The sequence below is a fragment of the Passer domesticus genome, chromosome 3 (genome assembly GCF_036417665.1).
Source record: "Passer domesticus isolate bPasDom1 chromosome 3, bPasDom1.hap1, whole genome shotgun sequence".
Taxonomy (NCBI): domain Eukaryota; kingdom Metazoa; phylum Chordata; class Aves; order Passeriformes; family Passeridae; genus Passer; species Passer domesticus.
The window spans coordinates 47,041,451-47,058,387 of record NC_087476.1 but is presented as its reverse complement, the minus strand read 5'-3'; the positions used below and the strand labels follow the sequence as shown (position 1 = coordinate 47,058,387).

At 39.5% G+C, this 16,937-nt stretch overlaps 2 long non-coding RNA genes across 3 annotated transcripts; one reads left to right on the top strand and one right to left on the bottom strand.

Annotated features, from left to right (window-relative positions):
• Positions 1–1,535: 1,535 nt before the first annotated feature.
• LOC135298061 (uncharacterized) lies at positions 1,536–6,019 on the bottom strand. The gene is made up of 3 exons (XR_010360030.1): positions 4,138–6,019; positions 1,812–1,978; positions 1,536–1,650 (listed from the first exon to the last, which is right to left on the bottom strand). It is a non-coding gene; the product is annotated as an uncharacterized LOC135298061 (long non-coding RNA).
• A 690-nt stretch (positions 6,020–6,709) lies between these two features.
• LOC135296527 (uncharacterized) lies at positions 6,710–16,217 on the top strand. 2 transcript variants are annotated; one of them, XR_010358614.1, is made up of 4 exons: positions 6,710–6,884; positions 10,833–10,976; positions 12,821–12,882; positions 13,925–16,217. It is a non-coding gene; the product is annotated as an uncharacterized LOC135296527 (long non-coding RNA). The 2 variants fall into 2 exon arrangements; XR_010358613.1 differs by lacking the exon at positions 13,925–16,217 and having other exon boundaries at positions 12,821–12,968.
• Positions 16,218–16,937: the final 720 nt, after the last annotated feature.

Sequence of the window (16,937 nt, the reverse complement as noted above, 5' to 3'; positions counted from 1 at the left end):
TGTATGTTTAGTACTTGAAACACTGATCAGAGGGCAGGCAAACCCATCCTACCCAACACAACCTTTAAGGTCAGAGGAAATGCCAGGGCAGAGTCAGGCTCTGTATTCTCTCATCTCCTGCAAGTGTCCAGAACTGATGTTATGATGTGAGTAGCTCTTGTAATGGCCTAAGCCCTGTACTTCAAGCCTTTAAGAATGTGATTATAATATTAATAAAACAAAGTATATATCCTTCAGGATTTGTGTGTGTGTGTGTATATATATGCACACACACACATATATTTTGTATCTCATAAAACTATACGTACCATTTCATTCTTATACTGATTCATGTTTAAAAACAATAAATGGGAGGGAAAATTCACTACGGTATTATTATTAGTTTATAGTGTTTTTTTGAACAATTTCAAAATCACTCTTCAAGCACCTTTTTTTTCCAAATTAATCACCAAGCTCAAGTCAAAGAGAGATACATTTTGGGAAGCTTGTGTTCCATGTTTTTTCCATTTATATTAACAAATATATTATATTTTTTCTGGATTACCCTTGATAGTCGAAGCACATTTTTCAAAAAAACTGTACTCTGGCCCCATCAATGTCCACTTTTATACTAATGCTTAAAGGAAATTGCCAGCCAGGAATAACAAGATTCTTTGGTAAGAAGTGTGGAGACTGGCGAAATTCTGACCTATTTAAATCAGTGTCAATGCTTTCATTAACTTCAACAGAATTAGAATTTCATCCATGACATTCTCTCGTTTCCAACACATCAGTCCATGCTTTTATTATTGACTCCCTTCTCATGTCACTCACTGCATTGTCTTTCTGCTTTTTACCTAGACATGGGTCATGTGTCAGCAGCGTCTTTAGTCCTGCTTGAATTCTGGAGACACCAGAACAGATGAATTTACAGGATGATTTTTTGACTTGAAGCAGTCCAGAATAGGAAACCTCTATATGTTCCTGAACAGCACTCAGCATGAGGGCTGTCAAACCTCATCAGAGCATGGTTACCACATAAGAAATCACCTAGAAAAGCTGGTTTGAATAGATGAGTAGGGTAACACATAATGCACCTCACTATGCACTATACTATCCTATAGGCAGTCATGATGGGCAATGTGTTCTAAGAGCAGGGACTTAATTAAAGCAAGTTTATGCCACATACTTACTGAGAATTCCTCATTTTTAGGGAATAATTGCAATTCCCCATTCCAAATCACAAATGCATGATGCATTGAGTTTCATTTTATCCAAATGCCCTACAAATTAGACCCCTTGCTGCATAGTATCCAGCTTGTTACACAAATGGCCTGAATGTTTTTTCAGTTATGTCTGATGTCACTAGAATTTTCCTCCATTAAAATTGCTCTTTGATATAATTAAGCACTTTAATTGTCAGAACCAACAAGCAAAAGGAAATAACCGTTCTAGATCAGATGATGCTTAATGCTTTACTTGCTGCTAGTTGTAATGCTTTGCAACGGTCAGCTCTCATTTTTCACTAGAAGACTACTTAATAGATTTGTTTTCCTCTGCCTTAATTAAGTCTCAGTGTAAAATTACTTGCCATTACTTATGATTTCCACTCAACACCTCAGCTGGCTGCCAGCAGGGCTTGGATGTCAGGCTGTGTACCAGAGTGAATTCCTTCAGGGACAGATAGGAGAGCAAGAGATCACAAACTATGACTACAGAAATCATCCCTTATTCCTTTTAGAGCAAACTAGATCGATAGGGTCAGCCATCATTTCAGACTCACCCACCTGAGGCCTGAAGAGTTCTGCAGTGAGGAAGAAGGGTGTACTTACCACTGTACAAGAAGACAGCTTCACATCTGTTGAACTTTGCTTCAGAAAGAAGCTCAATTAGTAGCAGTAACAGGTCATTCCATACTGATCAAGAGCAAATTTTAACAGAAATACTCCACTGGTTTCAGTGGAATAACTTGTTCCAGTGAGGTGAAAAGGATTTGGCCCTGGAATTGCAAAACAGACTTAGATTGACAGCCACTCCTGTATTTCCTTTCTGCCTTAATGAAAGCTAAATGATACTTTAATGAGATCATGACACAGCAGGTCCAGGGGGACTGGCATGTAGACAGTCAGCACAGTTTATTCATTAATAAAGGTTACTTGCCTTCAGGTATCTAAATAACCACCACACATTGTGCAAACAGCAGTGAGTGTTGGCTCTACATGCATTTCCATACAAGATATTTTCAATTTTCAAAATCCATGAGGGAAAACACACAGCTTTGGCTTACAGCTATGCCCACTTTCTTGTAAAAGGACTAGTGTAGTAATTTAATCTGAATGGTTATTTTCTGGGGCCAGAGTGTAATGCAATAGGCAAACCTAGGCTATTATATGGGAAGGTCAGGCATTTTTAGTGAAAAATGAAGAAAGTAGAGGCCTGACTGAGGGAAGACTGTGAAAACTTGGAGTGGCACATAGAACATAAAAAGCAGTTGGATTTACTACTCATGCATTGATATGGCATTTTGCTAAGGATCTCATTGGAGTGTCTCTTAACAGGTAATGTACCTGAAAGTCAGACATTGTCAGAAACAATGTCTTTAGAAAGCCATCTGCCTCAGCATATTGATAATGCAGTGTAAAAACTGTGATACTGCAAAGTAACTGTTTCTTACTGAGCTTGTCATTGCTACGTGCTTTTCCTGAGATAATGCCATGGAAAAGAGGGTTTTCCATCTCAGTTTCACATACCAGCCTTAAATGTGTCATGAAAGCAAACCCTTCCCTGATGTGCTTCCAGGGTTCACTTTCTCACTCATACAAGTGCATTGAAAAGATAAAATCTGTGAATCAGCAGAAAAAATAAGATCTACAAGATCAGTAACTAACTAGATTTGAAGTCAAAGATTGGAACAGGATGCTGGGTTGGAGGTTAAGCAATGCCTCTTTCCACTATAGTCTCATTTTCCCTCTATCAATCTATGCCAGTGCAAGTTCTCACAAGTTCTCTCTCTCTGAAAAGACAAATATTTTCTACAAAGAGAGTAACCCAGCTTGGCTCATGGAAATGTCTTTAATTCCCTCTGAGATATACCTTTGAGTATTCATTTCCTTAATCTTTGGGTTTGGGTCACAGAATGGGTCAGGTTGGAAGGGACCACAGAAGATGATCTGGACCGACCTCCCTGATCCAGCAGGGTCATCCCAGAGCACAAAACACAGGATTGTGCCCAGGCGAGTCTTCAATATCTCCAGTGAGGGAGACTCCATATCATCTCTGGGCAACCTGCTCCACAAGTCACCCGCACAGTAATGAAGTTCTTCCTCATATTCAGGTGGAAGTATTTTCCTTAGGTCTTCCATGACATGAGTCGTAATGCTGAAAATATCTTGTGCCTTTCCAGTCCTTAAAAAATATCAAGTTCACCATTTGATATTTTTACTTTCAATACTTCACAAAGAAAGCTCTTTCTCTGCCTACTCATTTTCCCATCAGCTACCATTTCCTTTCCACTTTGCAACCGGCTTCAAACATGTAATTTGCCTCCATACAATTCTTTTTGCTTTCTGTCTGACATGACTGTGAGAAATATTTTGCTTGTACCTACGATAACTCTTCTGTTTCTACAAAACCTTTTTCAGCCCTTCTAGTCTAAAATAGGAATGGCTTTCTCATTTTAGCAGATTTTTTCATCAAAGTAAAAAAAAATTTTGAAATTAAAAATGAACTCCTTAAAAACCGTTGCAAGACAGTAGAAAAAATACATCTCATATTCTCTGTGGGAAAAGTGTTAAAAAAGAGAGTTAAAGTGAAGCAAGCATTGCTTTTTTATTTTCCTTTTTTTCATTTTGTAATGGAAAAAGAATTTTTTTATTTCTTTGTCCTCAGAAAAAGGAAGTAAATTTTCTGAAACTAACTTGGACACTCCAAGAAATTAACTCCTTCATTGTGTGGATTTAAAGACTTGATAATAGTCCATATCTTTTTAATAAAAGCAAAATAATCTTGTATTGCTAAGCCATGGCCATCCCCAACACTCCATTTATAATTCCCATGGTGAGCAACGGGGTGGGAGTCCCCATATTCTGCAAGTGCTATTTATCTTCTCACAGCCATCAGTGGGAGAGGCCACACAACTGCACAGACCTTTCTACTCACCTGTATGTTTTGCTTTTCCATCCTGTAGTACCAAGCCTCATTTTCAGAAGATGATGTCTATTTCCCATGCATTTGAACAATGTTTAATGCCTCCAATAAAACACAGTTCATTACATTTCATCAGATTATAGGTTAACATGAAAATTTTTGAATTGTATGTTTGACTCTAACCCAACAATTTTTTCTGTCTTTGCAAAGACTGATTTTGTCCAAATCCCATGCCCCTTGAGGCAGGCAGAGACCAGCGAGGAACCTTGCCTCACATCTCACCCCTTCTCTCTCCTACTCTTATCACATTGAAGTAATGATGCAATTTTCTCTGCTGGATAGTCTTTCAAATTTTTCCCTTTCTTACAAACGGAGGGCAAAAGTTCACAGAAAAACTGTCTCAAGCATTACAGAGTTAGAAATTACACTGGTGGGGTTCAGGAAATGCTGTGCACTCTCACAATGAATAGAAATGTCTGTGGACCAGCTCAGAGTCCTGAACTCAGGTCTTAGTTTCAGTACGGAGCTCATCGATCACTTGAAACTAAGATGGTTTTTGGAAGTTTGGGTGCTCTATCAGCCTCACAGTTCCTTTGTCCCACTACCCAAAACTCACAGTTCAATTTCCCCATCTTCTGTGAGGAAAACAGTAGGGAAAAAAAAAAAAGGCTGCTATTTCATTCAGAAAATCTGAATCACATCTAAGCTCCAGCAATGTCATTTCTGGGTTATTCTGTCTCACTGTTATGCTCTGTACCAGCCAACACTGTAGCAACATGGAGCTACAGAATCATTGGCTAATTTACAAGGTTCAGAGCCTTAAGTAGTAAAATTTCCATTGATTATTCAAACATAGTCTCACTGAAAAAGGACAGAAATTACTTGCAAGGAATTACTATCAACAGATGGGGCTGGAAATAGACAAAATACTTCTGATTGTCGCCAGCTCACTACTGAAACCTAGTCCAGGAGAAACCATATCATTACAAGCCTGTAGAACTCTTTTCACTTGAACAAGTTTTAATAAGCTGAGTTAGCATTTGAGATTGACACATGCTAAATGGCAAGAACATTTTCACATGACCACAGCCACACACAGCTACAACATGGTCAGGGATGGGCAGTGGTTTGTTCTTCTGTGCTATTCTGTGTCCACTGGGTATCACATCGTACAAAACGAGAAGATCTGGGTTTGCTTATGCAGTCACTGTTAACAGAGATACTGCAAAATGACCAACCTGCTCATATTTAAGATGCTGTATTATGAGCACTGTTAATTAAATGAACAAACACATGCTCTTTACAAGCCACAGTGCCACAAAATATTGATGTGCAGATAACAAAGTTTAAGTCTTGTTCAAAAATGCCAAACCCTTTGAGCCACGTTCCTTCTGTCTGTGTACTTTTCTTTGACTGCATTTTCTCTGGCATATTTCAACAAATCATTGTGCCTGTATCTGAATAAAGTTAAAATTACATTTGAGGATTTTTACAGCTATCACAAGAAAAATACTGTATATTTGGTTTTAGCTAATATTTCAAAGAATTCTGCATCTATCTAATTTGTTAGCACTGATATCACTGCAATATCAATACATAAAAAAAGAAAGCAGTCTAAAATTACATCGAGTTTGCAGCCACAATTGACAAGGCATATCTTTCAAAGACAGACTGTATCTCTGTTTAAAATATACTCATAACTGTCATGATGTATCCTAGTAAATCAATCTCACAAATGTGTGTGCTAAGATTTGAAATGCTTCCATGAATAAATTTATATTCTCTCTGTCTTACAGTCTAGCTGTCTTAAAAAAAACACCCAACTTAAGTGAGCTGAACATATATTCTTAGGATGAATTTGCTGAGGGGATAAAGGTTTTGGCCTTTATGTCATTGTTCTCCAGTCCAATCCAGACAGAATGGGAGGTCTGCAAAAAAAGAATTGATGGAGATTTCAAGATGTAAACTTCTGCTTTGTTGTCATGTAAAATCATGTGCAAAGTGTTTAGCCTAGTATGTAAAATTTCACTAAGGTCAAAAGTTTCAGCATAGCACATTTTGAGTTTGACCAGAAAATGCTTTTTGCTTCTTTCCATTTACTTAATTCTCATTAATAAGTTACAGCTACAACTGCCTCTAGATTCATGCATATTGAGAGAAATGCTGCTAAGTAGACTATCACTGCAACAGAATCCCAAGTGCAGATTTCCTGCTGTGAAAGAGTGTGATTTTGCTAAAACCAAAGCTTGAAGTGAGTTGATTTAGTCCTGCAAGCAGAGGAAATGTTCCTCTAAGGGCTGGGCCAAGTTTGGGCTGGGAGCAGTGAAAGAGCAGAGTAAGAGCTGCTCATTCCTGCCAGTGCCTGAGCCCCAGGGAGCTGGCTTGGTCTGTCCCTGCCAGCGCTCCTCCACAAGAAATAAAGCAGTGTGAAACAAGCAGAAAACCCCTGAGCCTCAGCAGGGCAGGCTTCCTGCCTCCTCCCCACGGCCTCTCGCCCACACTTTGAAGAAACCTGGAGCCACGTTTGTGGTGTGACAATGGCCATGACAACAGCTGGGCATTTGGATCCATTTAGTTCTGAGGAAGCCCCGATGCCCCAAATAATATAGCTCTGTAGTCACTCCTGACTTCCATGTCAAGTCAGCCCAGCTTTCCTCTGGGAATAAATAATCTGTAGCAGTTCTCATCGGCAGGCAGCCAGCCTCCTTCTCAGGAAAAGTCCAATGTCTTTGAGGTTTTCTATCCTGTCAGGCACTAAGGTTGGTTACATTTTGTAGCAGCAGGGTGACAACAGTCAGCATAGCATGGTTAATTAAAGGGATTTGCAGAAAGACTATCCAGCAGCTGACTTTTAACAGAGCTGTTTTTTTCCTGCAAGGGTGAAAGAGGTTACTTTGAGTACAGTTCTGTAAATTTGGAGAGTAATACCCTCTCTGCAGCTAAATAGGCTCACTGTAGTCATAAGCGATGGTGCAAGATTTAGGAATTGGTTTTGTATTTTCTTACATTAATTAAACTTCATGAGTTAGGTACTCTGAAGGACAGATGTAGTCCTGGCTGCCACTGCCAGAGTTCTTGGGATTGTGCAGGCATCCACATTTCCTATATGGGTTTAAACATGAAATTACATAACCTCCGTTTCCAGACACAAGAGTATACACAAGACATACTTGAGTTACCTGAAAAGGGTCTGTCTTTGCATTTTTTCAAGCCAAAACACCCCAACCACTAATCACCGGGGGAAATGGCATATCCTGGACCTTCAGGTGGAGCATTGGGCAAATGCCCAAGGAGTGAGGACAATGTAAACAATTGGCTTAGACAAATAAGCATTAAGGAAAATCTCTTAATGAGGCATCATCACTCACTTAAAATTCTAGAGTGGTAAAGCAGTTAGAAACTCAACATCACAGCTCAGAAACATCCACAGGGAATCACGTCTGACAACTTTTCTTTCTCTTTTCTTATAGTTTTTCCATACAGATCTCCATTTTCTGTTACCTTGAATGGTCTATTTTGTGTCCAATACTTGACAGTATAGAGGAGAAATCTCTGCTTCATTGTCTTGTTGTGCTCTCTAGTTCAAATGAAAATGTATTTATCTCTAAGTTTTTGGAAACGTTGCATTTAATAAATAAGCTCATTCTCCCCAAGTCACACAAGTCACATTTTCCCTATGATCATAGAAGCATAAAACTTGCTTTCTATGATCATTCATGCTCACAAAATTTAGTCACAAAATGCTTGAAAGCAGCAAATATTAAATGAGTGGAGAAAAAGGCCCTACAAACTCTCATTTACTTACAAACAAATATTGGCAGATAGCCTTAGTGTTAGAACTTCCATGATAGTATGAATATAAATTACGAGAATTGAACTCATTTTAATTGAATTTCCTTTTGACCGTAAATATGCCTTGTATATTATACTTTCATGAACCTGTAAAATGAGACTTTGTGTGAGCACAAAAATTCTTCCGTGTGTTTTGCAAAGCTGAAAGAAAACATGGATGGTAATCATAGAATGGATTGTGTTGGAAGGGACCCTAAAGATCACCTAGTTCCAATCCCTTGCCATGGGCAGGGACACTTTCCACTAGACCAGGTTGCTCAGAGCCCCATCCAAGCTGGCCTTGAACACTGCCAGGGATGGAGCAAACACAACTTCTCTGGGTGACCTGTGCCAGTGCCTCGCCCACCTTACAATAAAGAATTTCTTCCCAATATCCTAATATCCCACATAAACCTACCTTGTTTGAGTTTAAAGCCATCACCCCTTGCCTTGTCATCACATGCTCTTGTAAAGAGTCTCTCTCCAGCTCTCTTGTATGCAACCAAAATGTGTTGCAAGGTTTTCCCAGAGCCTTCTCTTGTCCAGGCTGAACAGCCCCATCTCTCCCAGTCTGTCTCCATAGGAGAGGTGCTCCAGTCCTTTGACCCTCTTCATGGCCTCCTCTGGACTGACTTTAGCAGGTCCATATCCTTCAATGCTGGGGATCCCAGAGCTGGACACAGCGCTGAGGGCAGAGCAGAGGGGGAGGATCACGTCCCCCGTGCTGTTGGCCATGCTTCTCTTGATTCAGCCCAGAATATGGCTCACATTCTGGGCTGCAACAGACATTGCAGGGTCACCTCAAGCTTAATGAACCTAAATAAAAATTTTTAGCTCTTACCTTTACAGACCTTTTTAACTACTTAGTCCCTATAGAGATAGCAGCTTCCCCAAGACATTAGGCTGTAGTCAAAATCTCATTCATTAAACTGGAAATCTTTGGGCCCCTGAACCTTGGTTCAGTGCCTTGGGGATTGAAAAAATACAATATTTGACTGCAAGATACACTGCTAATTCTTAAATGTGTATGTCAGAAATTTACTGCTGTTCTGCACTTGTTAATTCAATTCCTACTGAGAAAACAAGAACTCTGCCTCTCTAGCAAATTGCTGCAAGGAATAATCAAATACTTTCCTTATAAAACACTATCTCTTATTGATTCCTCTTTGGTTTGGCTTGATCTTATTTCCTGTTTGGTATTCATGTTTAACTGCCTTCACACATTAAATGTACTTATTAAAAAATGAATGATACAGATTTTTTTTTATCACTTATTTGCATTAACTGCACATTAATAGATAAAGAGGAAAATATCCCCCACACTGTGTGCATCTGAGGCAACAACCAATTGTAAGCTGCTTCTGGGCTCAGTGACCTAGAAACCAGCAATCAGACTCATAAAAATCAGATGCTGAAGAACAGCATCACAGCCAGCTTCAGAAAAAGGATGATAAATCATTTGACAAGTCCTTAAGATGTAAATGCTTCTGAAATAATAATAATAATAATAATGATAAATCTTTTAAAAACCTTAAAAACAAAGGTAATGCCTCAAAAATACTTTCCAGCTCTATATTTTCTATCATTTTTTGTCTCTTTGAACATTCTCAGAGACCCCATCCTGTGCACAGCACCACACTGAATGTCCCCACTTTTATTACAGAATTAGGCATTCATCTTTCCTCAATACAACATGGAATGGTGGTTGTTAAGGTACAAAATCCATGAAAAATCGAGATTGTGGAACTGCACAGAAAACGCATAGCTGTTTTGATTCAAGACACCACAAGTGGTTCATAAGGCAGCTTTCAGTCAGTGAAATACTCAAGTATGGAAATAAGCATACTTCTATCAAAATCCCTGGAAAACAGAGAAAGAAAGTCACTTTAACATGAGCAACTGGATTTTAGCTTTCACATAAAATCCTGCTGCTCTTAATTGGTTTCATCCTCTGAGCTGGGTCAATTACAGACATGGTGTCCATACCACATGGTCTTTTAGCAGCCAAACAGTCATGAATGTCAACTAAAGTAAAAGTGAAAAATTATACAGCTTTGGTTCATAATTCAGAATCGAGTATTTCTGCAAATACACAGGAGACCTGAGGAGAGTGATTTGGGGTTGTGGAGAGGTTATAACTCTGGCAAAGACTTACTTCTAAGCTCATCTGGCATCTTTGCAGATAGAAGGCATTCTATGATTCCAAGATTTCACACAACTTTAGCCAGAGAGAGAATGAGATAAAGGCATTATGTCAATACATTGTGTGGGTACTTACTGAGAGGGGATTATCTCTGCTTTAAATTGCTTAGACATATTGTGCATGGGTCTTTGTTAGTACTACCAAAATCTAAAAAACAAGAGCTGGCAGAAAAAAACACAGAAATGATGTGGTGATGACAACAATATTATCACCAAAGAGAAAAGCTAAGCATCATAATGTTTGAGATGTTTCACATGTGATGGTGGTGGCAATGTTCATACCCAGAATCCCCAGGCACAACTCAAGACCCTGCTGCACTGAGTGTTGCACAAGCACAGAATATAGTGAATTAAGACATTATCACACAGGAGGTGAAACCTAGCAGAGCCAGTTTTGTATCAGATCTTCAGCATGCACGTTTGTTTTCACATCTGTGAATGCAAAAAAAATGCAGGCAAGAAGTATCGAAGGATTTGGTGCTTTCAGTTTTAACAGCTTAACAAGCCAATTAGGTAGGAGCAAACCTCATGCTTCTGGCACTTTCTCAGTGTGATTCCCATTTCTCACCAGCGTGTGCTGCCCTCAGCCTGTAAGAATTGAGTGCACTAGACCATTTTTAAAATGCCTTCTCTCCTGCCTGTTTTCCTGAGTGCTTTGTTTCTCTCCTACCCAGAATAAGCTCTGCACCACAGGAGGTAAGCAGATAAAGGCTAAAGCAAGGTACTGGATAAAGGCTCCAGCTGTCCCAGGAGATTTGTTTTCTTCCTCACACACCACCTTCATCTCAAGGAAGGTCTCAAGAATAGAAACACAGCAAGTACATTTCACCCATTTTTTATGATTCACACTTTCATCTGCTTAATAGTTACATTTTCTTTTCCTGGCATTTTTTTAATGTAGGCACTATTGTCTGTCAATCGGATGGAGTGAGAAGGCATGCAGCAAGTTGAACTTATGTCACCTTGCCTTGGCTACCTCAAATTTTAAAAAATGAACAAACAAGAGCAGATAGGTGTCAAGTGCAATACCTTCTCTTCTCTATTGGAACTTTTGAATAGCAGTTTTTCTATGACCCAGCCTGTCTGAAGTTCCATGCCAGTGGCTGAGAAGGATAATGAAAAACTTGTCTGGCTTTCCCAGTCAGTGCAGAGAAAGAATAGGCCTCTGGAAAGAAACTCAACATTTCTCTGCTGGTGTCTTGTCTTGGTAACTGGTAGTGACATGGATGAAAGAGGGGAAAGCAGGAGGGAGGACTGGAATGAAGGATCATTTCATTCTTCACTTCCTTTTTCAACTCCTAGCTTCTGTAATATCACACACAGAAGTGTTTGCATTTTCATGTGTTAGTTCTGTATTGACCAAAATCAGCAACTTTTCCATTTTTCAGAAGCAGATTTTTTCCAGTTTTTCAGCTTGTTTTGCAGACAAAAGAATCAAAACCATTTGAAAGGAGGTCAGTAGGAGTTAAGTACATAATCTGTTTAGGATTTAGCAAATCCTACCAGACCTTTTTGCATTTCTAGGCACCTAACTACCCACCGTAAACAGGACCCTGTATAAATTTCTGAGTTTTCAGTGCCTAATAGAATGAAACAACTGACTTGTCCAAGTTTGTTTTAACATTCCTGCCACTGCAGTCTGGGGTGTCTGGTGGGCCCTTATAGGGAAGAGTCAGGAAGACAGAAAGGTTGAAGAGACGAGGTTGTTTTTAAAGAAGAAGCTGGAGCATCTGAATCGTTCTGCACGTGCAGGATAGCAGTAGCAACAGCAGAGTATCATAATCTAAATGAAAGAAGGATTTTGTAAGATATGCTTGAGAAATAGGATGTTGTCATCAGTTTTACTAATCTCACAGTGTCCTCAAGTCTTTTTTACAAGATATGGGACTTGATGCATTTGAAGAAAATGAACATCTGGTCAAAACAACAGCAGTTTGCTACATAAGAATCACTACGGCACACTGCTCACAGCTGTTGAATACAGATGGCACTTTTGTAATAGCTATGACAGCACAACAGTAAGTTGTGACAGTAGCTCAAAGTTATGACAGCACAACCAGGCAAGCATTTAATCACATTATAGGACATACAGGATGACAAATGTAGTAATTCCAGACCCAAAGGCAAATATTTCCGCATTTTCTAAGAATTAAAAGCACTTGTACCAAGAACTTTGATATTACAGAGAGGGTCTTCTAGAGAAAGCAGCAGTGCCCAAGAGTATTGAGGAAATCACACCCCCTGAACTATCATGCTGCTGCAGAGGGTGTTGGGATGTGCTCTTGAAGCCACTGGCAGCTCTTTTATTTGGGTAAGAAAAGATTGGCTTCATGCTCCCCATTCTGGGTAGCCACAGCCCAGGTTTCAGAGAGGAAGGCACCCATCTCACCATAACCCAAGTGAGCAGGCAGGTGTACAGCCAGCCCTTTCCTTTCTCTTAGGGTCATATTCATGCACACGCTGAGTACCCCCAAGCTGCTCCAAAATGAGAGAAGGGCTCCTTCCAGTAGGCACAGATGGAACAGAAGAGCAAAAGAGCTGTGGTTACTCCTCTCCTGCCAGTCCTCCTGTTCAAGCTTGATAGATACCTTCAGTCCTCCCACACAAAGGCTCATGCTTTATCACAGCACAACAAACAAAGTCTCTGTAAATGTTTTATTAGGATGGAGACTGAGCAGAGCCACAAGTCCAAGGCTTGGGGTGAGACACAGCAGCATGGCGAAGGTACATCCATCCAAGATCCTAGCCTGACTACAGCCCCTGTCTCTGAGGAGAAGCTGCAGTTTATAACATGCAAGCAAAATGAGTAATTTGGTACTTTTATATGGAGGTTACAAAATTATAATGTGCTGCTCTTTTTCTTGAGTGAGATTAAAATGTAGATTCTGTTGGCACTTCCATGCACACACAGTGAAACACCAGTCAGAAGATGAAAATATTGTTAAAATGGTTATTTCCACTACACACTGAAGTTATCTTGAAGAGTGATTTATATTTTATTTCAACCTTCTACCCTCAAAAAAAAAAAATCAAGATTACATTATTTAAAACTGCTTTTAACCTTGTATAGTTAATATACATAAAAAGCTTCCTCTGCTTGTTGCTTGGACACTGATAAAGGCATATAACTCAACATAAACATGACATTTTTGAATGATGAAAGACAACCCACACAGCTGAGGTGTGTCAGACAGGAATCACAGTAAATTGGAGCAGCACCTCCATGGTGTTTGATTAAATGAACATTGCTACATTGCTGCCTTTATCAATATATCTTTAGCAATATAGTATTCTTTGCAATACTGTACTCAGAAAAACAATCTGAGCTTTTAGCTGGTCCCATAATACTCTATAATTGCTCCGGTCAAACAGCAAAAATTATGACAAATGCAGTATGAACAATAGTCTCTAATCTGGCTCAAGTTTTTCTTTTTTAGATGGTAGCAATGAATATAACTCTGTGACACCTTTCCTGTTATTGCTGTCATCCATCCTTAATTACTGCTCTGAAGTGAAAACAGGATCCACAGTGGGAGCCTGTAGAAATGAACACTGCATGGCAGAGAAAACATCCCACATATCCTAGCAATGCCAGGGGCTCCAGGCTTTGCTGTGGACTCACGAGCTTCACTATTTGCCAATTAAGAGAACAGGATTTTCTCTTTGATAGCATTTGTATTGGGTTTCCATGTCAAGGTTTTGGAGGAGGAGGGTACAGGAGTGGGATCTGTAAGAAGCTGCTGGAAGCTTCCCCTGTGTCCAGCAGGATCAATGCCAGTTGACTCCAAGACTGACCTGCTGCTGGCCAAGGCAGAGCCCACCAGTGACCGTGGTAGTACATCTGGGATAACACACTTTAAAAAGGGGGAAGTTAAACCCTGCACAACATCAGCAGCTGCCAGAAGAGGGGAGTGAGAATATGTGAGAGAAAAAAACACTGTGAACACCAAGATCAATGAAGAAGGAAAGGAAGGAGGTGCTCCAGGTGCCAGAACAGACATTTCCCTGAAGCCTCTGGAGGACCTCATGCCAGACCAGGTGGATGCACCCAAAGGATGTTGTGATCACCTGAAAAGAGAAACCCCTGCTGGAGAAGGCTTGCTGGCAGGACTTGTGACTCCACATGGAACCCATGCTGGAGCAGCCTGTTCCTGTAGGACTGCACCCCATGGAAGCGACCCACACTGGAGAAGTTTGTTTAGATCTGCAGGCTGTGGGAAGGACACAGGTTGGAGAAGTTCATGAAGGACAGTCTCCCATGGGAGGGACCCCACAGTGGAGCAGAAGAGTGTGAGTAGTTCTCCCCCTGAAGAAGAGTTAGTAGCAGAGACAGCATGTGATAAACAGACCACAATCCCCATTTCCATACCCCTGCGCTACTGGGGGGAATGAGGTGGAGAAGTTAGGATTAAAATTAGGCCCATGAAGAAGAGAGGGGTGGGAGAAAATGTTTTTAAGGTATGGGTTATTCAGTGTTACCCTATTCTTGATTTGATTGGCAATGAATTAAATTAATTTAATTGAATCATAAAATAGTTTGAGTTGGAAGCGACCTCAAAGGTCATCTGTTTCCAACTCCATGCCATGGGCAGAGACGGCACCCACTAGACCAGCTTGCTCAAAGCCCCACTCAATTTGCTGTCTTTCTGCAAATTTCTCTGGGCAACCAGCATCTCATCAACCTCACAATAAGGAATCTCTGTCTAATATCTGAGCTAAACCTATCCTCTTTCAGTTTAAGCCATCCCCCCCTTGTCCTATCACTACATGCTTTTGTAGAATGTCCCTCTCCAGCTCTCTTGTAAGCTCCCTGTAGGTACTGGAGGTCTGCTGTTAGGTCTCCCTGGAGCCTTCTCTTCTGAGGCTGAATAATCCCAATTCTCTCAGTCAGTCTTCCTGGGAGGGGGGCCCCAGACTTCTTATCATTTTTGTTGCATTCACCTGAACCTCCTCTAACAGGTGAGTGAATATCTTTCTTACACTGAGGACCCCCCAGCTTTAAACAGAAGAAAGCAAGTCCTAACTTGGCCCAAACTTCTTCAGCTTCTAAAGCCTTCCTCAGAGATTTGTGTTCATCTGCTGATAACCAGGGTCTCTTGGCCTAAAGGTTCAAATTTCTACAGCATCTACATAGCAATTTGACTTCAAGATGCAGCTGGATATATTTTCATTGAATAGTAAAATAGTTAGCAGGTGCTTATGCTTTGGATATGCCATTCCTCACAAAAAAACTTTTATAAATGGATAAAGGGAATTCACACCCTAATGCTGGTGACATTTCTTCTTTTCCACATATACTGCATTTACAGCCTAATCAAATAACTGTTCTCAGGCCATGCTTTTTCAGCAGCCAGTCCTTCAGAAATAAGATCACTGAAATAAAGAGTTACAGCTCACATGCAGCACAAGGAGAGGTCCTGGTAGAGTGAAAGCAGTTTATCTTCAACAAAAAGAAGAAAGACATAAACACTTCTTTTGCTACCAACAACTAATCAGATAAACTTTCCAGTGGCAGTCTTCGAAAGTAAAGACACTAAGTTTGCTAGAAATCAAGGGCAAGCACAGCAGCTAAATTATCTATCCACCCACATCTTTGCATGAAATTTCTACTTGAACGTTATTAATCATTCATGCCATTGTTAACTTCTCTATGGTGTGTTTGCTTTTCCCCTATCAATATATGCATAAATCTCTCTAATTAATACTAATATAAATGTTTACTATGGGAAGCCAGACATTGGCTACACTGAATTTCTAATTCAGCTAAACAAAGTTACAGATATCATTCAAAAAAGGGAAAAAAATTACAACATTTTAGTCCCCTAAATTTTAGAAATATTTTTAGTAAACCAATTGTGGGATCTTGTGCATTTCAATCATGGGGCTACCTAAGAGATTTTTGACATCCTTGCTAAACTATATTCCTTTTCAGATGGATATCAGCAAATACATTTGGTCAACAATATAAAAACTTGCAAATGTTTAATGAATTATTTTAAGACTGAAATAGTATGAATAGGAGAAAACCTCTCTGGGAGCTGAGTTCCATATATACTTCTTTGAAAATAGCAGTAAAATATATTCCATTTACTTAGATCAGTAATACTTAAAGATATTTTGGTTTTCAATTTAATATTAAAATTTTAGACCATTTAATGGAATAGTAACCCCTACTCAGACTCTAAATGTGGAATGGAGAATTTGTGTCCTTTTACAATTTTTATCTGAAACTGTAACTTATAGGGGAGCTCCTTTGGCTTGAGGCTACATACAGATATTGATACTTGCTAACTACTAGTTGCTGTCCTTCTGCATCCTGCCATAATGATCATGCTTCCCCTACAAGCAGCCCAATGCAGCTCACACTGTGACATTAATCCAAAAGGCAGCTTTGCACTGTCTGTAATAAAAAAAAAAATATTAAAATTTTTATTGAAAGTTAAAAGTAATCATTTATAAAGTCTCATAAGAAACATTTGTATCTTATCTGAAAAAATAATTGAACTACTGGCTTGATGGAAAGGAAAATATCTCATTTTAGTTTACACACTAAGGAGATATTCAATAAAGTATAGAAGTGTTAATTTTTAAGTAACTGTTCAGCATCTGGAGCATATTTCAAGGCTGCCATGGGGCTAACAGAGTGAACAATCTAATTCTTTTTGATATATTTAATTTGGTTATGGATTTAAGAGGCAATAAATATATAGTTCACATTATCTCAGCAAAACTGTTCTTTTCAGCTAGGGAAGAAATTAATAAAGTTCAGAGTTATTCAG